This window comes from Zingiber officinale, chromosome 7B, assembly GCF_018446385.1.
Source record: "Zingiber officinale cultivar Zhangliang chromosome 7B, Zo_v1.1, whole genome shotgun sequence".
Taxonomy (NCBI): domain Eukaryota; kingdom Viridiplantae; phylum Streptophyta; class Magnoliopsida; order Zingiberales; family Zingiberaceae; genus Zingiber; species Zingiber officinale.
Window position 1 is genome coordinate 28001849 of NC_055999.1, and position 23766 is coordinate 28025614.

At 39.2% G+C, this 23766-nt stretch overlaps 1 non-coding gene across 1 annotated transcript; it reads left to right on the forward strand.

Moving 5' to 3' along the window:
• Positions 1-1949: 1949 nt before the first annotated feature.
• LOC122007589 lies at positions 1950-2055 on the forward strand. Its single transcript, XR_006119052.1, has one exon. It is a non-coding gene; the product is annotated as a small nucleolar RNA R71 (small nucleolar RNA).
• Positions 2056-23766: the final 21711 nt, after the last annotated feature.

Consider the following 23766-nt stretch of genomic DNA (forward strand, 5'->3'; position numbering starts at 1 on the left):
CTCTGTTTTGCACCTAACCTGAAAACAAAATCAAAAGAATGCATCAAACTAAAAGAAATTACAATACAAATCAAAACTAACTAAAAAAAACCCTTGGGTTGCCTCCCAAGAAGCGCTTGTTTAAGGTCTTTAGCTCGACCAAACTTAATCATTCGCTCCTTTTCCTCGCCCTTGGAGGATAGATATACTTTTCGTTTCTGTTGGGAGATCTTCTCCCAACATCTTCCACCACATTGTCTCCTTCATTTGGTGGCCTTCCATGAGGATGGAAATTCCATTCCTCAAGTTTATAAATGCTTGTCCTGCTACAAGCATTTAAAAGAGACGAGACATGGTTAGAGATATTAGATAAATCATATTCCAACTTTTCCTTACCAATTACCAAAGAAAGCTTATGATTTTTAACATCAATTATAGCTCCAGCTGTAGCAAGGAAAGGTCTTCCTAATATGATAGGAATCCTAGGGTCCTCTTCCATGTCCAACACAACAAAATATGTGGGAATAACGTTCCCATCCACCTCTACCGGCACATCCTCTATTATACCCAAAGGGTACCTGCAGGAATGATCGGCAAGTTGAAGTGCCATAGTAGTAAGTTTAATGTTTTTGAGACCTAATTTATTACAAATTGAATAGGGAATGAGGCTAACACTCGCCCCCAAATCACAAAAAGCTTTTTCAAAAAATTCTTTTCCTATGTTGCAAGGAATATAAAAGCTCCCTGGGTCCTTCAGTTTTGGAGAAGTGTTCTTCTCAAAAATAGCACTACATTCCTCACTAAGCGCAATGGTCTCGACCTCTCCTCTTCTTCTCTTATTTGACATGAGATCCTTCAGAAATTTGGCAAATCTAGGCATTTGTAGAATAGCATCAATAAGAGGTACCTCTGCACAAATTTCCTTAACCTTTTCTAGAAACTTGCCAAATTCTTCATCCTTCTTGAGCATTGTAAGTCTCTGAGGAAAAGGGACAGCTTTGCTCTGATGGTTCAGTGGAAGAGTCTCTTCAACCTCAATGGTACTCTCCTCATTAGCTTGAATCTGAATCGGTATAGGAGGAGGGAGCTCTTCTTCTTTTTGTATCCCTTTTGAAGCAGTCACTTGGGAGTTTCCCAAGGTCCATCCGCTCCTAAGCTCAATCCTATTGCAATGCTCCATAGGATTCACATCAGGTTTTCCTGGAAGTTGTCCTGGTGCTCTGGATGATGAGGCAGCTAGTTGGGCAATTTGACTATCCTGAATCTTTTGATGCTTTTCAGAATTATCCATTCTCTGAATGAGCTTTGCTATATCTTGCTTCATTTCATTCTGAGTTGAGATAATTTCTTCAAGCATCTTTTCAACATTTGACTTTGGTAAGCCTTGAGAAGATAGATGTTGAAAATTTTGTTGCCGAGCTTGAAAATTTGGTCTTGCCCCCATAGATGGTCCTTGGTCTTGATTATTTCTGTAAGAAAAATTTGGATGACTCTTCCATCCAGGGTTATAAGTATTTGAGTATGGGTTGTTCTGCCTTTGATTGTAACTCATGATTGCATCACATTGTTCAAGTTGATTGATTTGTGCAATGATAGCTCCCAATGGACATGAGTCATTTGAATGCTCTGAACTCCCACATACTTCACAAGATGTACTAATAGCATTGACCATATTAGCACTAGTCCCCATATTCTCAAATTTCTTTGTAAGAGCGTCCAATTTTGCAGACAAAAGAGTGACTGCATCTACATCAAACTTCCCTGATGCTTTAATTGTTGGGTTTACAGAGGAATAGCCACCACTTCTTTCATTTGCCCATTGATGATGATTTTGTGCTACACTTTCAATGATTTCTTCGGCTTCATCTAAGCTTTTGTTCATAAGTGCCCCTCCAGCAGCTGAATCAAGGGACACTTTGGTATGATAATTGATACCATTGTAAAAAGTGTGCAACACTAACCATCTTTCCAACCCATGATGTGGGCATTGTCTGAGCATACTATTATATCTATCCCATGCTTCAAAAAGAGATTCTGAGTCGGTTTGCTTGAAGCTTGCAATTAAATTCCTCATATGAGCTGTTTTGCTTGGTGGATAGAACTTATCAAGAAACTGTTGCTCACACTGTTCCCAAGTGGTGATGCTGTTAGGGGCCAAAGAATTCAGCCATTGCTTTGCCCTATCTCTTAAAGAAAACCCAAATAATAATAATCTAACTGCATCTGAAGGAACTCCATTCATTTTCATGGTACCACATATTTCATAAAAGACCTCTAAGTGTTGATTAGGGTCCTCATGAGGTCCTCCACCAAATTGGTTCTGCTGCACCATAGATATAATTGTGGGTTTGATCTCAAAGTTATTAGCTTCCACTGAAGGTCTTGAAATACTAGATCGAAAACCTCTCGCATAGGGTGCTGCGTAATCCTTAAGTGGTCTATTTGCAATATTCAAATGTTCATGTTCTTCAATTTGCCTTTGCAGAATTCTTCTTTTATGGAAAGTTCTATCAATCTCAGGGTCAAAAGGAAAGAATTCCCCTGCAAAGTTAGATCTTCGCATACACAAGAACAAGATAGCAGATAGCAATTCGACACAAAAAGGAAAATAGAAGAATCAAAAATGCAGAATTGAGTTTGTACAAAAAGAATTAACAAGAAGTGAAAGTTATACAAGAAAGTAAAAAAAAAACAGAAATCTAATGATTAGTTACAACTATGCAATATGAAAGGAAAACAAATGTTATGTTTAGTCTAACTCAATTGATAATTCCTAAGGTTATAGCGCAGTCCCCGGCAACGGCGCCAAAAACTTGTTACGCTCCGCAAGTGTACGGAAATGTCGCAAGTAATATAAAAGATTATCGTATCCACAGGGACTGGAATAAGCACTAGGAATGTCTCAATGCGAATTAGCTAAACAACTATCCAATCGTTTCAAAAGCAAAGTAAAGGTAAACAAATCTAATATTAGAGATCAACAAACAAGAGTTTAGTGTTTTGGGTTATGATAAAGGGAGATTCTAGGAGTTTCGGTTTCTTTGTAAGATTTCTTGAATGTAAATGGTTCACCAATTCTTATTCCTCAATTGCCAAACATGTAGAAAGTTGCCGGTTCCCTCTTGCAATAGACAACCGGCTAAGGACTGAGAAATGTATCAAAATAGGATTAATTAGACATGAACCTACGTTGTCCTTACACAGAAGCGCACCTATTACTATGCCTTCCTCGAATATCAACATAGAAGCCCACACCTTATTAATCTATAAAGATACAAGAAGCTAATCATAGAATCCATCCTACTCTCTTGAATATTCCTATTTCCTCTTCAAGATTATCTCTCAAACGTCCTTACACGTGCACTATCACGTGGATCCCTCGGATGATCGAGTGAGAGTTTATCCTTACCAAGTCCATAAGAAATCCAAACAATCAATCAAAAATGAGAATTAAGCACAAACCACCATCAATCATTCAAGATCTAATTGATACAAGCAAGATAATGTCATTGAAACAAGAAAATGGCAAATCCATAAGAGATTACATCAATCCATCATACAAATACTCCCTTAATCCTAGAATACAAGATCTACTCCATGAATCGAGGAAGAAAACCCGAAGAAATAGAGATTACAAGCATTCCTTGAATCCCCAATCCAAGAAAACAAGAAGAGGTGAAAAGAGAAAACTTATCTACGAAGAAGCCTTGTCTTCGGATCCAATCCTCGCTCCGGAGTCGAATCGCCGAGATCTCCCTTAGAATCGCCTGAAATCCTCCCAAGAATGGGAGGAAACCACCAAATCTTGCTTTCTCCCAAAGGGGAGAGATCCTTTCAATTCATGAAGAAGGGTTTAAATAGAGGAGGAATCGGGCGCCACACGCCCAGTGACACGGCCGTGTGAGATTCACACGGCCATGTCCGCCTCTCTAACAAACTGCAGACTCCACACGCCGTAACCCTTCGCTCGAATGATACACGTGTGGTGCACACGCCACACCGCTTGGTCTCTGGAAGTCTCACACGGCCGTGTAGATCCACACGGCCATGTAAGGCTTCTGCTCTGGTTGGCTTCAAATCTTGACACGGTCGTGCGAGGTTCACACGGTCATGTCATCTTCCACTTCTGTTGGTGCCAAACTCCACACGGCCCGAGCTCCATCCCAGTGCATGGCCGTGTGAGGTACACGGCCCGGTGCTTTCTCCCTTCGTTTCCTCCAATGCATGCCCAAAGATGTAGATTCTTCACCAAATCGACTCCTGTGTACAGAAAATGCACAAAAAGTAGATCTCTGAACCAAAAGAGTAAATATGCTAAAAGGAAAACTGGAAGTAGAAAAATGCATAGATCAAGCATGCTCAAAGTATGTAAATGTGCGTAAAAACATGCATAAAAGAGTATATAATCTACGCACATCATGTCTAGCTACAAACTCCGCGATATCTTCCTTCATGTTGTTCCACTAATAGGAACGCCTCAAATCTCGATACATACAAGTTCCACCTGGGTGGATGGCAAATCGAGAGTGATAAGTCTCCTAAAGTAGCTCCTCCAAGACCGGATGAGATTGAGGTACACATAACCTACCTCGAAAATATATAATGCCCTCGTCATATAGGGTGAACTCGGTCTGCTGCCCGGAAGCTATCTGGTTACCAATGGACTGTAAGCGTTGATCACCGGCCTGGACCTCTCGGATCCTCATCCTGATCGACAACTTAGCAACCATGGTAACAAGAATACCCTACTCTATCTATCCTTGCTCCTCAAGGCCCAATTCAGAGAAATCCTCAATCAAGTCCATTCTTAAAACTCGGTGGTGAGCTAAAGCCCCTCTGAACTTCTAGTTAAGCGCATCGACAACCACATTAGCTTTCCCTTAGTGGTAACTAATGGTACAATCATAATCCTTCAGGAACTCCATCCATCTCCTCTATCAGAGATTAAGTTCCGTCTGGGTGAAAAGATATTCGAGACTCTTTTGATCCGTAAGAACCCCAAATGTAATACCCTACAGATGATGTCGCCAAATCTTCAAAGAAAAATAATGGCGGTTAACCCTAGATTATGTACAGGGTAGTTCTTCTCTTGCTCCTTCAATTGACGAGAAGCATAGGAGACTACCTTGCCGTGTTGCATCAAAACAGAGCCCAAACCCTATAGAAAAGCGTCGGTATAGAGTATGAACTCGTCCTCTCCAGAGGCAAAACTAGAACTTGTGTCGACACTGATCTCCGATTCAATTCCTGGAAGCTAGTCTCGCCGGCTTCTGGCCACGCGAACTACACACCCTTCCTGGTCAGGCGTGTCAGTAGCATAGCAACGTGAGGAAAATCCTCAACGTACCTCCGCTAATAACTAGCTTGACAAAGGAAGTTGCAAATTTCCTGTATAGACTACGATAACTCCCAACTAATAACAACCTCTCTCCTATGGATCCATGGTATACCCCTACTGGTGACCCTGTGTCTCAATCATCTCATAGAAGACAATCAAAATACACACTACTGAATTTTACATATAAATGTTCCCGTCGAAACATCCTTAGAACTATGCAAAAATGGTCTATGTGATTCACCTCGGATCAGAAATAGATCACAACATCATCAGCAAAGACAAAGGAAACTGATCCAAACATCCTAGGAATACCAAAATCATCGAGTCCATGAAAACATCTAGGGCACTGTAAACCTAAATGGTAAAACCAAGAACTCATAATGTCCGTACGACAAACATTCTCAACCAGAGATCCCCGATAACAAGTCTAAAATCTGATCACCAACTACAAATCGCCAAAGAATAGATCATCTAATGTGAGAGCAATGCTTTATTACAAGAAATACTACATATGTGGGAGCAACGCTCTACCACCAACAATACAACCTATATGGGAGCAGCGCTCCTCTACAAGCAATCCACAATATGTGGGAGCAATGCTCCACCACAAACAATCCATAATATGTGGGAGCAACGCTCCACCACAAATAATCTATAATATTTGGGAGCTACTCTCCACCACAAACAATCTATAAGTGATCAAGACATCTAACTATCTAGCTAGAGACTGCATACGATCACTCTACCACAAATCACTGTGGGTGGCCAAGAGTATAACAATCTAATAAGCATATCAAATCCTCTATCAACTCCCTTAACATCATAACGGCCACTCACCAGTAGGAGAATTAGTTGACAGGGTAATACAACCAATGACATAATGTAGACACTCAACCTAGGTAGAATCATCACGATACTACCAATAATACACCCGACACACGTGCATACACTACATCGGTATGATCGACATAATTCTCCAATTAGTACACATCAAACGCACACACACAGGTATAAATCAGCATGATACCTCCAACAATACATACCGAACCCGTGTGCATGTATCAACGTAGGTATAATCGACAATACACTTCAAACATTACTCACCTAACATATATAACCATACGCCAAGAGTATAACCAACATAATACTTCCAATAAACATAATAGACATGAGTGCACACACAGAACTGATATAATCAACAAGATACCTCGAATAATACACCAAATCACATGTACAATACCACGACACAGATTTAATCGACAAGATACCTCCATCATAACACCCAAATACATTTGCACATACCACAACATAGGTTCAATCGACAAGATAGCTCCACTAAATCAATCAGAGATGTACACCTAACCACATAGGTATAATCCACAAGAAACCTACAACAATCATAACTGGACATATATACAAACACTATCTGCAAATGGACAGTCTATCCTAGGACTCCTACAACATATACCAATCATGTGTACACACAACATAGGTATGTATAATCAGCATATTAACCCAATCAACCAGACAAAACCCTATGCTACCAACTCTCATGGGTTAGTGGTATACCTCAAAAATCAAACATAAGTATCAAGCAGGAAAAATAATAATCATAGACAATCCAAGGTATGGCAGCCTAATCATCCAATAATAACATTCTCTAAGTTCAAACGAACAAATAGAGGCCAAAAAGAAATACTCGCCATGGTTCATCATTGCACGTCTATGTCGTACCACTACAAAGACTATATCTAATGGTTCACTCAACCTCCTGACTAAGAGTCTACCTATCAAGAGTGTATTTCTAGAACTCTCATAGTCATGACTATAAATATCCTCTGTCAAATGTCAACAAAAAGTCGAACACTCTGATCTGACATATAGACCTCAAGACCTTGGTAAATGATCATGTGATCACGACCTCAAGCTACTAGATAGAGACAATATTAGTTGAGCCATCTAACCATTATGTTCCACTACTTCATGCTACGGTTACTCTACCTGAGGTTCAGTAACATCTAGAGGCGAGCAATGCACACAAGATAGAGAAACACTATAACTAAATAGCTAGTCAAAATATTTGTCAATTGACACCCCAACCCTCGTAGATCATCATATGATATTTCCACTCGGAATAGTGGCTCTCATAAGTGTTAACCAACTAACACCTTGCTAACGGTTGCATCTCCTAAGTGTTAAGCAATTAGCTCTACACCTTCTTACATCAGTGGGGGTCACCTAGCCCAAATGTACCTTCTAAGTTATCTAACTAGGTACATACAGTCCAAGAGTAAAGCCCTATTGGAATAGGATACATCGATCCTCTATAGACTGACTAAGCTGACAATGGCATACGGCTAATTCAATCTTCTCCACGTCGATACAAGTCATGTACTCAAATGTGCTTTCAATATCTAACCAAGCATGAGTAACTCAACGATCAACATCTTTATAAAATAGAGTAAGCAGATCCCCTGCTGATCGAACCAACCAAAAATCAGATTGATCATCTACTGACTAAATCTAACAAGAGTATATTAATTATCTACTATCAAAACTAACTAAGTTAAATCGGTACTCTACTGGCTGACTCAACATGAATATACAAATACTATCCATTTCTCAGCTAATAATAGCAGAGACTGGTATGTGCCTCCAACTCCTCACCAACTAGTAGTAACAGAAGCTAAAACTAATGGTGGTATGATATGAAAAAAATCACCTGAGACTGTAATCCTTGATCTCTATTAAGGTTGACCATGATCAGTGGTTGGCCTAATACATGTAATATATGCTATAACAACTAGGCAGGTACTAACAAAGAGTACTAACACATGTCATAACTATCATAGTCAACAATGCATATACTAACAGAAATGTATGATAACAATATACCGACATACCTCCTATAGCTTGGAGATGTCCTGCCACTGCCAAGTCCCAAAACCAGAAAAGTCACATCGAGAAATCAAAACATGAAAAGTAAGCCTCATAAACCTGTGGCTCTAATACCAAATAAATTGGCATTCCCCAGGTAGTCCCTACAAGAAGAAATTTCGATAGCATCTCCCCTGTACGGGTGACAATCTGAAGCATTACTATATACAAAATATATATCAACCACACACGGCTGGAATATATACACAACCATGCAGTTTATATCATCAGTCCACTCGGTTGGAACAAAATAAACACAACCAAGCAATTATATATATATTTAACAACCCACTCGGCTGTACTACAAACCAACATAGCGGAAAAATGATAAAGAAAACCATACAACAGAAAACAATTACAAACCAAAAGAATGATTGCTAGCTAGCTAGGCTTACATAACAAACAACACAAAATACCACATAACAACACTCCAGAAACAAAACCAAAATATACAATGCTAAGTAAACCAAAAATATAGACCAAATAAAGTACAAATGAAAAACCAGAAACAGGTCTTTGGATGTGACTTGGGAACCGACACACAGGATACTCTAAGTGACCCCAAAAATCTACCTGCTACCTGAAATAGAAATAGCTCAATGGTGTGAGTTCAAAGAATTCAGCGGATATCAAGCTGACATACCTAGTAAGATATAACTATCAGTAATAATCATTGAGTACAGTCTTCTGATCAATAATAAGAAATGCAAACTAAAAATATAACAGAAGAGAAATTGTACTCACCAGGACCTCCAATCCAGATGTAAGTGTAACGCCCAAAAATTCTCAAAACTATTCTAGAAATATTCTATGATTTTTCTAGAATTTTAGGATATTTTTACAGAATTTTTAGAGTAGCGGAAGTAGCAAAAACAAATACAAAACGAAAACGGCCTAAGCGGGAATTAAACCCGAGACCTATGGTTTACGGATAATTTTAGTAACCAGTTGAACCCAGCAGGGTCGTGCTGAAAGGAAAGGGAGGTAATTAAATTTATATTAGAGTTGGGCGAATTAATCCTTTAATATAAATAGGGAGGAATTAAGTGAAGAGTTATTTTGGGATCGTAGCTTTTCTCTCCTCAAACCCTCACCGCCGACTCCCCTTCTCTTCTCCTGCTCTCGGCGCCAACCACAAGAAGGAGCCTAGGGTTCCTTTCCTAGGGCTTCAAGGACACCTTCCGGCGACATCTCCGACACGAGGACGTTCCTCTCCGCGAGAAGAACGCATAGACGCGAGAAGATCGTCGAAAGGATCGTCTCCTTCGGAAATTTAGCGATTAGAATCGTAAGGAAATCCAAACAGGAGGTAAGAAACCCCTCACCTGCAGTATAAGTAGCTTCCGTGTGAATTTCATATTTTAGTTAGTAATATGTAGACTTTCGGCACAAGGATGTAAATTAGTGCATACTAAGTGTCCGATTAAATTATTTAGCACAGAAAAATGCAACTTAGGCATTTTAATAGCTCAGTAAATGCAATAGAAGCATTTAAATAGTTTAGTTAGCCTTGCCACAGCATATATGGGACTACGGTCCAATGGGTGGGCACCCACAGTCGCCTCTAAGTTCAGATAACCTAGTAAAAGCAAGGTAAATTAATTAGCTATGATCCAGTATTTTACTTCCAGTAGGGGCACTGTACAGGATTAGATATCCATTGGGCTGGGCTCCCATAGTCGGTCCCTAGGTTTAGATAACCTAGTAAACCTTACTAAATTCGGGATTTACAACCCCGGGTCTAGTTAAGGATGCGCGCATAGCATGTACAGTTGTCGGCCCGTTAGCAGTATGATTATGTACTTTAATCTATTACATTATTAGTTTTTCAAAACTCACAAAGATTAGTTATGTTAGTTGAGTTTGAATTCAGCTCCAGTCTAGCTCAGTTTATGTTCAGTTCAGTTTTTTTTATTATTGATACCTATGCTAGTTTATGGTTAGCTTTGTATGCCATGCTTTGGTGTTCATGTTCAGTTTTGTTACACATGTTAGATGATAGTATGCCATGACTAGCTTTGATTTCCATGTATGATAGCATGCCATGTTTCAGCCTAATTAGTACATGTTTTAAATAGCATGTTTTCAAAGCATGATTTGCATCGATTGCATGTTTTGTGAGGTAGATGGTTTCTTACTAAGCGAAAGCTTACAGATACTTTTTCCTTATACTGCAGATAAAGGTAAAGGAAAGATGGACTAGCGGAGGCTGGAGGGCAATGCTACGAAGATGTGTGTGGGCAGGAACTTGGAAAGAAGATCTTAGGAAACTCTAGCAAGTTGTTTAAACATTAGAACTTTTCAGTGTTTTAGTATTTTGCACTTCAGTATGTTAATTGCCATGAATTAGTTAACCATGCACCTCATCATGCTTAGAACACTTCTTTTATGATGTTAGAATGTTATTTGTTAGTGGTAGAGTGATTTCTAGTCATTTTAGAACTTGTAATAGGTTGAGGCACGAAACAGTGCTGAAATCAGAGCTTAACTGCAAAATCAGAAACCCCAATCGATCGGTGGATCGATTGGGGGGTCCCAATCGATCGGTGGATCGATTGGGGGGTCCCAATCGATCAGCTGATCGATCGGGCAAATTGCTCCGCGAACAGTAGGTTTCTGGATCCATCAACCGATCGATCCAGCAATTTCTGTCGCAACAGAAGGTTCTGGGATCGATCACTAGATCGATTGGTCAGTCTGGATCGATCAGCCGATCGATCCATAATATCGTCCCGAGCACAGTAGTGTGCTGGATCGATCACTGGATCGATCCAACCTATGTCCCGCATACAGTAGCCGGCTGAATCGATCCCTGGGACGATCCGACGTTCCAATCGATCAATGGATCGATTGGGAGGTCTAATATCAGCGGGAAAATGTCTAAGTTCAGTTCCTTGGCCATGGGGGAAGTAAGACATGTTATGAATAGTTAGTTTACATCCCTTAGTATGCATAGAATCAAGAAAAGCAATAGTTTAGAAAAATTTTAATTAGTACAGCTTCCGCATCTAGATTTAATAATGGTCATGGAATAGCATTAGCACATCATAATGTGACGATCAGCCTCATAGCCTAGTTAGTAGGAGGCGGGTCGTTACAGAGTGGTATCAGAGCAGTTTCCATACTTCCTACACACACATCAGCATTGAACCTACAGCTTCCAAGTAAGAACATCTCTCACTCTCTTTACGTTTCTTGTTTCATGTTTAGATATAACTAAAGCATGCTTGTTCATGATAGTAGTTGACATGATAACAATAGTTACTCCCTTATGATTGTATTAGTTATGTATGTCCTCTATGTCTCTAGAATGGCACGAGGACGCCCAGCTAGAAGGACACCAGCCACTGAGCCCCAGCATGAGGCAGGCAGTTCAGTGCCTCCCCCAGACCTTACAGCATTGGTGGCTCAGTTACAGCAGCAGCTAGCTGAACAGCAACAGGAGATAGCCACCACAGTCACTCCAGAACCAAACTTAGCAACACCAGTAGTCTTAGAGGTTCCACCAGTCCAGCCTACAGCACCAGTAGCCCCAGCAGCAGAGGTAAAAAGAGAAGCCTATCTGATCTAGTGGCAAAGAGTCAAGCCAGAGAGTTTCTCAGGCACCAGTGAACTATGGGATGCTCAGGCCTGGTTCAAAACACTGGAGAGTACGATGGAGCTTCTGGACTGGACAGAACATGAGAAGGTGAAGTGCGCCTCCTTCTGTCTGACAAGAGATGCACGCATGTGGTGGGAGAGAATCAGAGCGAAGCGCCCAGTGAACCAGATGACATGGGCCGACTTTGAGAAAGAATTCTTTGAGGAGTTCTTTCACATGCGGGTCACGAACCGCCACTACGACGAGTTCACTGAGTTTCGTCAGGGCAACCTATCAGTTGAGGAAGCCGTGAAGAAATTCAACAGGTTGGCTCACCTATGCCCTGAATTAGTCAACACAGAAAAGGAAAGAGTTCGGTTGATGCTCAAGATGCTGAGGCCGGAAATAGCAATGAACGTGGCTAGCGGCGTTCATAGGCCGCAAACCACTGAAGAACTAGTCAGCTGTGCTCTGACCACTGTGCACTACCAAAACAGTATCAAGCAGCAGAAGCAAGTTCTCTCAAAGTTGAAAGGTCAAGGAGGCTCAGGTACTCAGAAACAGCAGGGCCACAGCTCCCACGGCTCTAACTGGAAAGGGAACTCCAACAACAAGCGCAAACCAGGGAGTTATCCAAAAGGAGGACCAGCCAGCAAGCAGCCCAGTTATCCAAAGTGTGCTACTTGTGGAAAATTCCATCCTAGAGTTTGTCGTAAGGGCACACGAGGATGCTTTGAGTGCGGACAAGAAGGGCACATGGCCAAGCAGTGTCCGAACAAGACCAGCTTTCCTCCACCACAGCCGATCCAGTATGAAGCCAAGCCGGAACAGTTGCATCAGATGCAGGCCGCTTTAGATGGTCCCCACATCAGCCAGGGCAGATTAGAAGCCCCTCCAGCTACGACTAATGCGAGGATCTACTCACTGACCAGAGAGGACGTAGCAAATGCCTTGACAGTTGTTACAGGTCAGATTAGTATTCTACAGCAAAGTACAACTGTCTTATTCAATACTGGGGCAACCCATTCATACATATCCAGGGCGTTAACTGAGAAGTTAGCAGTACCTCCAGAGGTACTCAGTAGTCAGTTTCTGACGATGCTACCTTCAGGAGAAATTATGGCATCCACGCACTGGCTCAGAGCAGTGCCAGTCATTATAGCAGACAAAGAACTCTTTTGTGATCTGATAGTGCTAAATATGACTGACTACGATGTCATCTTCGGGATGGATTTCTTGATCAAATACGGTGCCTCCATCGAGTGTCGTAAGCAGAAAGTCACATTCCAACCCAAAGCAGAAGCACAGTTCGAGTTCATCGGAGAACCCAAGAGAAAGGCCAAGAAGTTTCTCTCAGCTATGAAGGCACAGAGGTTAATGGATTCAGGATGTACGGGATTTTTAGCACATGTAGTCAATACCAGCCAGGACAAGGACCAACAGCTAGCAGAGGTCCGAGTCGTATGTGACTACCCAGTAGTCTTCCCTGAAGGTTTACCAGGATTAGCACCAGACAGGGAGATTGAATTTGAGATAGAGCTCATTCCCGGTACCAACCCTATTTCCAAAGCACCGTACCGCATGGCCCCAGCAGAACTGAAGAAACTTCATGCACAACTACAGGAGCTGCTTGACAAAGGCTTTATACGCCCTAGTCACTCACCATGGGGAGCGCCTGTATTGTTCGTGAAGAAGAAGGATGGGAGCATGCGCCTGTGTATAGACTACCGAGCGCTGAACCAAGTCACCATCAAGAACAGGTATCCTCTTCCCAGAATTGATGACCTGTTTGATCAGCTAAAGGGAGCGGCAGTGTTCTCTAAGATAGACCTCAGATCGGGTTATCATCAGGTGAAGGTCAAAGAAGGGGATATACCAAAGACAGCATTCAGGACTAGATACGGACACTACGAGTTCTTAGTCATGCCCTTTGGCGTGACAAATGCTCCAGCTACTTTCATGGACCTCATGAACAGGGTATTCAGAGAATACTTAGATAAGTTCGTTATCGTATTCATCGATGACATTCTTATCTATTCAGGAACTCAGGAAGAACACGCAGAGCACCTGAGAATAGTATTGCAGACCCTTCAGCTGAACCAGTTATATGCCAAGTTCACAAAATGTGAATTTTGGTTAGATCAGGTGTCCTTCCTGGGTCATATCATCTCAAAGGATGGTATCATGGTAGACCCCAGTAAGATAGAAGCTGTGAGTAACTGGAAAAGACCCAAGAACGCCAGTGAGATCAGAAGCTTTCTGGGATTAGCAGGTTACTACAGGAAATTCGTAGAGGATTTCTCCAGGATAGCCTCCCCACTGACAGCTCTTACCAGAAAGAACAGAAAATTTCAGTGGACAGAGGACTGTGAGAACAGTTTCAGCGAGCTGAAGAGGAGATTGACCAGTGCACCTATTCTGACTCTACCAGAAAATACAGACAGCTTTGATATATATAGTGATGCCTCTAAATTGGGACTAGGAGCAGTACTGATGCAAGAAGGTAAGGTGATTGCCTATGCCTCCAAACAACTCAAGGAATATGAGAAGAATTACCCTACTCATGACCTTGAGCTTGCAGCGGTGGTGTTCGCTCTCAAAATTTGGAGACATTACATGTATGGAGCTCAGTGCAGAGTGTATACAGATCATCAGAGTCTGAAGTACTTCTTCACTCAAAAGGATCTGAATATGCGATAGTGCAGATGGCTAGAGCTGGTCAAGGACTACGATATAGACATCCTCTACCACCCAGGAAAAGCGAATAGGGTAGCAAACGCCCTTAGCAGAAAGTCCAGTGCTGCCCTATTATCTCTAGCAGCCATGTCGCCACCCCTACAGAAAGAGATCACAGATTTCGGTCTCGAACTCATAGTCGGACAGCTCTCTACTATGACCTTAGAGTCGACCTTGCTTGGTGACATCCAGACAGCTCAGGAACAGGATTCTGAAATTCAGAAAATCAAGCAAGGATTAGCAGGAACAGAAAGCGGAGAGTTCAGAGTGTCAGCTAGCGGGGTGCTGTATTTTGGCGACAGATTATGTGTTCCAGATCAGGAGGAACTCAGAAGGAAGATTCTAGATGAGGCTCACAAGACTCTCTATGCGATGCATCCAGGCTCCACCAAAATGTACCAGGACTTGAAGAAGCGTTTTTGGTGGCCCGGAATGAAGAGAGACGTCGCTCGGTATGTCAGCACCTGCCTCACCTGTCAGAGGGTCAAGGCAGAACATCAGAGACCAGGAGGAGTTTTGCAGCCTATTCAGATTCCAGAATGGAAGTGGGAAGACATTTCTATGGATTTCATAGTGGGACTACCCAGAACCACGAATGGTTTTGATACCATCTGGGTAATAGTCGATATGTTGAGTAAATCAGCCCACTTCTTAGCTATCAGGATATCCTAATCCATGGAACAGCTAGCTCAGTTGTATCTCAAGGAGATCGTTAGACTACATGGAGTCCCACGAACCATTATTTCAGACAGAGATAGTAGATTCACATCACACTTCTGGGAGTGTGTACAGTCAGCTTTGGGCACGAAGTTAAAGTTCAGTACAGCTTTCCATCCTCAGACAGATGGTCAAACGGAGCGAGTAAATCAGGTACTCGAAGATATGCTCCGAGCATGTGCCCTAGATTTCAAAGGAAGTTGGTGCAAATATCTGAGCCTAGCAGAATTTGCATACAACAACAGCTATCAGGCCACTATCGGCATGGCACCTTACGAGGCTCTCTACGGGCGGAGGTGTAGATCTCCAGTCTGCTGGTATGAGAGTGGTGAGCAGAAAGAACTAGAGCTTCAGACAGATCTAGTGGCAGATACCACAGCAGCTATACAGCAGATCCACCAGAGGATAGAGACAGCTCAGAGCCGCCAGAAAAGCTATGCTGATACACGGCGCAGACCTTTAGAGTTTTCAGTTGGGGATTCAGTGTTCCTCAGAGTAGCTCCCATGAAGGGAGTAATGCGTTTTGGGAAGAAGGGCAAACTAAGTCCCAGATATGTGGGACCATACCCTATCGCTAGAAGAGTTGGCAAGGTAGCATATGAGCTAGAGCTACCACAGGATATGTCAGCCATCCATAATGTATTTCATGTCTCTATGCTGAAAAAGCATATCCCAGATGCCACCCAGGTGATTGAGCCCCAGTCGGTACCAGTCCGCGAAGACCTCAGCTATGATAGTCGGCCTATTCAGATAATAGACCGAGCAGTTAAGAAATTGTGGAACAAGGAAGTACCATTAGTCAAAGTTATTTGGCGAAATCACACAGCAGAAGAGGCAACTTGGGAGACAGAAGCCAGCATGAGACATAAGTACCCAGAATTATTCTAAGTTCGAGGATGAACTTTTTATAAGGTACGGGGGATTGTAACACCTGAAAATTCTCAAAACTATTCTAGAAATATTCTATGATTTTTTTAGAATTTTAGGATATTTTTACAGAATTTTTAGAGTAGCGGAAGTAACAAAAACAAATAAAAAATGAAAACGGCCTAAGCGGGAATTGAACCCGAGACCTATGGTTTACGGATAATTTTAGTAACCAGTTGAACCCAGCAGGGTCGTGCTGAAAGGAAAGGGAGGCAATTAAATTTATATTAGAGTTGGGCGAATTAATCCTTTAATATAAATAGGGAGGAATTAAGTGAAGAGTTATTTTGGGATCGTAGCTTTTCTCTCCTCAAACCCTCACCGCCGACTCCCCTTCTCTTCTCCTGCTCTCGGCGCCAACCACAAGAAGGAGCCTAGGGTTCCTTTCCTAGGGCTTCAAGGACACCTTCCGGCGACATCTCCGACACGAAGACGTTCCTCTCCGCGAGAAGAACGCATAGACGCGAGAAGATCGTCGAAAGGATCGTCTCCTTAGGAAATCTAGCGATTAGAATCGTAAGGAAATCCGAACAGGAGGTAAGAAACCCCTCACCTGTAGTATAAGTAGCTTTCGTGTGAATTACATGTTTTAGTTAGTAATATGTAGACTTTCGGCACAAGGATGTAAATTAGTGCATACTAAGTGTCCAATTAAATTATTTAGCACAGAAAAATGCAACTTAGGCATTTTAATAGCTCAGTAAATGCAATAGAAGCATTTAAATAGTTTAGTTAGCCTTGCCACAGCATATATGGGACTACGGTCCAATGGGTGGGCACCCACAGTCGCCTCTAGGTTCAAATAACCTAGTAAAAGCAAGGTAAATTAATTAGCTATGATCCAGTATTTTACTTCCAGTAGGGGCACTGTACAGGATTAGATATCCATTGGGCTGGGCTCCCATAGTCGGTCCCTAAGTTTAGATAACCTAGTAAACCTTACTAAATTCGGGATTTGCAACCCCGGGTCTAGTTAAGGATGCGCGCATAGCATGTACAGTTGTCGGGCCCGTTAGCAGTATGATTATGTACTTTAATCTATTACATTATTAGTTTTTCAAAACTCACAAAGATTAGTTATGTTAGCTGAGTTTGAATTCAGCTCCAGTCTAGCTCAGTTTATGTTCAGTTCAGTTTTTTTTATTATTGATACCTATGCTAGTTTATGGTTAGCTTTGTATGTCATGCTTTGGTGTTCATGTTCAGTTTTGTTACACATGTTAGATGATAGTATGCCATGACTAGCTTTGATTTCCATGTATGATAGCATGCCATGTTTCAGCCTAATTAGTACATGTTTTAAATAGCATGTTTTCAAAGCATGATTTGCATCGATTGCATGTTTTGTGAGGTAGATGGTTTCTTACTAAGCGAAAGCTTACAGATACTTTTTCCTTATACTGCAGATAAAGGTAAAGGAAAGATGGACTAGCGGAGGCTGGAGGGCAATGCTACGAAGATGTGTGTGGGCAGGAACTTGGAAAGAAGATCTTAGGAAACTCTAGCAAGTTGTTTAAACATTAGAACTTTTCAGTGTTTTAGTATTTTGCACTTCAGTATGTTAATTTCCATGAATTAGTTAACCATGCACCTGATCATGCTTAGAACACTTCTTTTATGATGTTAGAATGTTATTTGTTCGTGGTAGAGTGATTTCTAGTTATTTTAGAACTTGTAATAGGATTGAGGCACGAAATAGTGCTGAAATCAGAGCTTAACTGCAAAATCAGAAACCCCAATCGATCGGTGGATCGATTGGGGGGTCCCAATCGATCAGCTGATCGATCGGGCAAATTGCTCCGCGAACAGTAGGTTTCTGGATCGATTAGTCGATCAATCCAGTAATTTCTGTCGCGAACAGAAGGTTCTGGGATCGATCACTGGATCGATCCAACCTATGTCCCGCATACAGTAGCCGGCTGAATCGATCCCTGGGATGATCCGACGTTCCAATCAATCAATGGATCGATTGGGAGGTCTAATATCAGCGGGAAAATGTCTAAGTTCAGTTCCTTGGCCATGGGGGAAGTAAGACATGTTATGAATAGTTAGTTTACATCCCTTAGTATGCATAGAATCAAGAAAAGCAATAGTTTAGAAAAATTTTAATTAGTACAGCTTCCGCATCTAGATTTAATAATGGTCATGGAATAGCATTAGCACAGCATAATGTGACGATCAGCCTCACAGCCTAGTTAGTAGGAGGCGGGTCGTTACAGTAAGGGTCATCAGACCAGATATATAATGTCTCCTGTATGCATGTCAATCATATGCAACCACCAAAATACAGCAAAAAAAATGCAGTAATAAAAAACAATAAATGCAATCAATGCATATGATGCAAAAATGACATGTGTCACCCCTGACGTCGGTCAACCATCTCACACGCGATGGTGAGACTGAGTAGGTAGGGTTATAACAACTGTGCACTCTGCCATCACTGCTCTTGAGTGACCGAGTGGGCAGGATGCTGTCGGAGTACACCTATCCTCCTACCCCAAATAGAGTGGGGGAGCTCAATTCTCTTATCTCCCTGAGTCAGTCCCGAGGAGGAATCCCTGCCCGCTACACACTGGAGTCAATCCCGAGGAGGGATCCCTGCCCGCTATACGCTGCAGTCATCGCTACCCAAGAGTGGACCAGCGGAGCCCTGACAGAGCAAGCTGCAACGTACACCCTGCCTGTAATACCACTAACCCATGACTAGTTGTGTGTGCGCAGGTCATGTAACTAGCGATGTGTTCAATAATAATGGAGCCGACAATCACACAGCATGCAATCATGCAAGATGGTGCATGACACTAAGCATGTAAATCCTAACCACAATCACCTCCACATAATATGTAGAAATAGGAAAATAAATCATACCATAACCTAGGTATCACAGATCTAAGTACACATGCCCGATAATAAAATCCATAAAACTATTCCTATACTCAGTGAAGCCTAGTATGTCACTTCCTCTAGGAACCAAGGTACACATGGCAATAATCAAGAGATATAAACATGGATACATAACAGGCAACAAATAAAACACACTATAGGTATCAAATAGTGACATAGCAAATCTAAGCATGATCATTGCTACTAGCTATAAATTACTATGCATATTAAAGTGATAATATCATAAAAGATAAGTCAAGAGATACTTGCCTCTACAAAGAAGATCGTATCAACCCATTCGACGTCGAGATGCTCGTCTCGAATTAGAGTCTTGCACCAATCAATATGTATATTTTATTTAGCTAAATTCATATGAATTAAATAGATAAATAAAATACCCAAACCTAATTAGGAAAAACCCTGATCGATCACAGACATTATCCCTACCTAAATTTAATCCATCGGTCAAATAGGGTTTGTTTCCTTAACCCTAATCGTTCCACTATTCAATTAGGTTTAAGTATATACATAAATCAGCCTAAAACTCAATCCAAAATCTCACCCAAATCTGAGTGCCCAATTGTTGAGTCACTATCGAAGATGCGTGGTATCAGAAAACGATGACCAGAAGTAGGAGAAGCTGAAACGGCGACAATCGTTTCCCCTCTGCCGGAGTCTTCACGAAAAATGTCTGAAGAGGTGGCTGAAGGAAGACCCAACAATGGAATTTAGGGCACAGAAGGGACACCAAGGTTTGGGTCCCTGCTCCTAACCGAAGACCTACTCAAGTTTCCGGCTTCCGGTGATTCTACGGCACGGGTGCGCTAGGAACAAGGCAACAGCAGCGAGAGCTAGGTCACGAGATGTACCTCAGGTGCTAGGGCACAACACTCTGATGGTGAATCCGTGGTATCGACAGCACCAACCAGTCGTCGGCGTTGGCAAGGAAAGATGGAGCACGTCGAAGAAGAGAATAGTGCGCCGGTTGGAGAAGATGAGGAGGAGGAGAAGAAGAACGTCGGAGGAGAGGAGGTGAGGAAGGGAGATCAGCTCGGAAGAGAAGAGGAGATGGCGGCGGTGCGAGCTCGATGAAGAAGAAGAAGAAGAGAAGAGAGGAAAGGATTCGGGTGGCGTCGCAAGCGGGTGAGGGAGGAAAGATTCGGCGATGGGAAAAATAAGTAAAGGAAAAGAAAATAAAAAAGAAAAAAAACTTAGGTTTCCTTTTATTAAAGCCTAGGTTACTTAGCTTAATCAATTCCTATCTTAATTGGGTATTCTAAACTGGTTTTTCCCTGGCCCAATACTTATTCCCTTAACCTATACCATACGAGCTCCGAAAAATTCCCAAAAAATTTTTAAAAATTCCATTAAAGATACTTGCCTATTAAAATTTATTATTTTAGTATTATTTATTTCCATATTTTACAATCTCTGAAACTAAATGTCTATCCAATGACAATGCTTGATATTAGACAAACCAAAATTTCTTTTGCAATAATGGAGAGGATGAGAAAACTTTAATCCTTCTGTGACCTCTATTGTAGAATATTAAAATCTAACTCATTATCTACTTCACTAAAATTAAAGAAGTCGTAAATAATTCTCAAATTCCTATCTAGAGCTTAACGATCCTTGTAGTTGTTTTATCCATTCTTTTAATAAAAGTAACATTTTTATAAATTTTAAATTTCTATTGATATTTTATGTTTCAAATATATTAGTTTCTAATTCATATTAAATTTTATACTATAATCTTTATAAAGTTCATATATATGACTTTAATATGATGTATAATTTTAGCATCAAGAAAAGAATAATCTGTAAATGGAATTAAAGTATCATAATACAAAACTAATATTTCCTATAAAATTTATTATTTAAGTGTAAGACCTAAAAAATATGTAACTAAATCAATTTCATAAATTTAATAAATTTTTTTACTATTTTATTTGCATTGCTAATACACAAGGAGATGAAAATTCATTCATAGTATATTCATTTAAAACTAAAAATATAATAAAAACTTCACCATAACTAAATGAGAAATACGATAATAAATATCGAAAAGTTATTTAGTTCTATCATTAAATACTTTTAAATTTTTACAAATACTATACATATATTCCATTGGTGTGAAAAATAAATATATATTAGTATTATTGATATTTTATGTAAAAAGTGAACATAATAATTCTTTGTATTGAAATTAATTTTTTAATAATTCATTTGTTGAATTCTAACATGTTGATACATTATGTGAAATTTTTTAGGCCCCATTCCATTATTTTTATAAAATCTATCCTATTATTTCATTGTTGTAGGATGCGACAATAATAAGAAATATCAATTTTAATTAGTTTAATTTGATTTTCTAAAATTTTTAATCCATCTTGAACATATTAATTTAAAAATGACATATGCAATAAATATTAAAAATAAACCACCAATAGTAGTTTGACATGTAAATTTAAGTTCTTCAATACTAGTAGTATTAGAACTAGCATTATCAAATGATATTAAAAATATTTAGAAGTAATCCATATTCTTTTAAAATTAAATATAATAATTTAGAGATATTATGAGCATTGTGTGATTCAACAAAAACTCTATAGGCTAATAAATGTCTCTATTTTTTTTAGAATTTATCTATCTATTGGCAAGTCACACTCATATACAAATGTGTTTGCTAATGATAACTCTAAATATTAGAAAATAAAGAAACTTTATTATTTAATTTAATAAATTCTTCAATTAATTTTTTTTCTTCCTTGCCTGTCAATTGGGTGATTTGGGTTGACTCTTATGGTTCTAGGGGGTTCATTCACTTGAAGGTGATCTTCTTCTTCGTTATTTGAAAATTCACTGGCCTCCTCTTGATTATTGTTACTTTGAACAAAATCAATTGGTTGAATTTGAGTTTGTTCTAGGATTCAATTAGACTCTTCAAATTTCACATTTGAGATTTCTTCAATTCTTAATGTAACTTTATTATAAATTATATAACCTCTACTGTTTAGTGAATATCCTACAAAAATTCCATCTTCTATTTTAGAAGTGAATTTTCCTAAGTGTTCTCTTGTGTTTAGTACGTAGGCTGGACACCCAAATACTTTAAAATATTTGATATTTGGTTGTTTATTATAATATATTTCAAAGAAGGTTTTATTATGAGTTTTATTTATTATGGTTCTATTTTACACATAACATGTTGTACTAACAGCTTCTGCCCAAAAGTATTTAGGTAAGTTATATTCATTTAACATTATCCTAGAGGCTTCAAGTAAAGTTCTATTTTTTATTTCTACAATTCCATTTTGTTGAGGTGTTTTAGGACACAAGAATTCGTGATAATATCCATTTTCGAGACAAAATTGGTTGAAGTTATGATTTTTAAATTCACCTCCATTGTCACTTCTAATTCTTTTAATTTTTAGGTCTTTTTATTTTCAACTTGTTTACAAAAATTCGTAAAGATTTCAAATATTTCATCTTTATTTTTTAAGAATTTCACCTAGGTGAATCTAGAATAATCATCTATTATTACTAGATAATATAAGCTACCATTTATTGATTTGACCCCATGGGAGTTAAATAAGTCTAAGTGTAAAAGTTCTAGTATTGAGTTTGTTTGAAGTTGATTAGTTGGCTTGTGAGTAGATTTTGTTTGTTTTCCTTGTTGACAAGCATCACAAATTGTTGAGTCTAAGTTAGGTAATTTTGGTAATCCTCTAACTAATCCATTTAATTTACTTATATTTATGAAGTTAGTGTGTGACATTCTTCTATGTCATAACTAGGTTTCTTCTTTTTGTGTTAAGTAACACTTAATTGAAGAAGTGATTAGGTTAATTACATAGATGTTGTCTTGTCTAAACCCTTTTAAACTTATAGAAGGATTATCTAAGTGTTTGATTAAGCATTCCAAAGATAAAACCTAACCTTATATCCAATGTCACATAATTGACTAATACTAAGAAGATTATACTTGAAATTTTTAACAAGTAATACTTTTATAATAATAAAGTCAGCTCTAAGTTTAATGTTACCTATACCAATTACCTTGAGTTTACCGTTATTTCCAAAGGCAACTATTTCTAAGCTTTTGTAGGTTAGTTTAGTGAATTTGGGGTGATCCCCAATCATATGTTTGGAGCAACCACTGTCCAAGATCTACTTGGTTTCCTACAATAGGTACGAATTAAGATTAGTTTGAGTTTGAAGTTAATTTTACTCGAAAAGATTTTAAGTTTAGTTGTTTCGGTAAAGATTTTTAAACAATTGTCAAGTTAAATTAATTTATAAAATAATTTTTACGTTAAGTTTTTAAAATAATTTTTACGTTAAGTTTTTAAAATAATTTTTAAGTTAAGTTTTTAAAATAATTTTTAAGATAAGTTTTTAAAATAATTTTAAAATTAAAATACTTTTAAAATAATTTTTAAGTTAAAATAATTTTTAAGTTAAATTAATTTTTAAAATAATTTTTAAGTTAAATTAATTTTTAGAATAATTTTTAAGTTAAATTAATTTTTAAAATAATTTTTAAGTTAAATTAATTTTTAAAATAATTTTAAAATTAAATTAATTTTTTCCAATAATTTTTAAATGAATTAATTTTAAAAATAATTTTTAACTTAAAATAATATTTTAAATAATTTTTAAGTTAAAT